This window comes from Artemia franciscana, unplaced genomic scaffold (assembly GCF_032884065.1).
Source record: "Artemia franciscana unplaced genomic scaffold, ASM3288406v1 Scaffold_209, whole genome shotgun sequence".
NCBI lineage: Eukaryota > Metazoa > Arthropoda > Branchiopoda > Anostraca > Artemiidae > Artemia > Artemia franciscana.
In genome coordinates, this window is record NW_027063105.1 from 212,278 (window position 1) to 213,511 (window position 1,234).

Consider the following 1,234-nt stretch of genomic DNA (forward strand, 5'->3'; position numbering starts at 1 on the left):
CAAATTAAAATGTGCAAGATACTCTTTATTTGCAAATTTTGTTATTAAATTTTGCCAAACCCAAGTTTAATATGATTAAAAAATTGATCAGAAATATCGAAATCGATATATCGAATATCAAAAGTCATATTGATATACCGTTTAATTAAAACATTCCCCAACACTAGCAATGGGTCTTTCTGATCTGCTTCTCATCTCATTATAACAAGTTTGCTCATGACATTATGTATTTTAAAGGAAAGCAAAAAGTATTCCCATACCGGGAATCGAACCCGGGCCTACTGGGTGAAAGCCAGCTATCCTAGCCACTAGACCATATGGGATTGAAAGATAGTTAGAATTTAATAGGTGATGATCTTTCACAACGCATAGCTTTGGCATGTTTTAAAGAAATTCAGTTAATGGGTTTTTCTAAGCTAGAAAATCGGGGGGTTAAGATTTTCCGACGAAACTTTCCAGGAAAATTTCTCGGAGACTTCCGCGTCGAATGAGTCTTCGTACACCCAGATCCGATGTCGGCTGTGACCTGTAGGCGTGGCAGAAAAAAAGGGTTTCTGTCATTTTTCTCAAATAAACATTTTACGGATTAAGACAGAATTTTTTGAAGCTTTCAGTGAGTCTCACCATGTCGAGCTGATCATTTTGATGTACTTGAATGTTGAAATTCGTAACTTTTTACAACAAAAAACTTAACTTGGGCTCTTATGGGGAAATGGGGTTTTTCTAAGCTAGAAAATCGGGGGGTTAAGATTTTCCAACAAAACTTTCAAGCAAAATTACTCGGAGAATTCCGCGTCGAATGAGTCTTCATACACCCAGATCCGATGTCGGCTGTGACCTGTAGGCGTGGCGAAAAAAACAAAAGGAGAACATGAACATTAAGTGGCTATGCGTGGTTTCTGGAAAACAGGGAAGGAGTTATCGGATCGAGCTGAAATTTCGCGGATAAGCTCCTGGGCCCTAGGGGACCTTAACTTGAGAATCTCAGCCCGATCGGACAACGTTAAAGGGGGGTGGGGTTGGGGGGTCGAAACTTTTGGGCCAGATTTTCCCCATGAAGGGAAAGTCGGAGGGGAATGAAATTTGGCAGGTTTCTTAGTTGGAGCTCGGGCTACGAAATGCATCCCTCCCCATTCCTCTGCGACCATTGGAACCGAAGATCGCTTAACAATGTCGTGGTTCGCCTCTTTAAAGAGGCACGAGTGTGCCTCCTTGAACTAGCCACTTAGATTTA

At 41.2% G+C, this 1,234-nt stretch overlaps 1 non-coding gene across 1 annotated transcript; it reads right to left on the minus strand.

Moving 5' to 3' along the window:
• Window positions 1-251: 251 nt before the first annotated feature.
• On the minus strand, window positions 252-323 carry Trnae-uuc (transfer RNA glutamic acid (anticodon UUC)). The gene has a single exon. It is a non-coding gene; the product is annotated as a tRNA-Glu (tRNA).
• Between the last annotated feature and the right edge of the window lie 911 nt (window positions 324-1,234).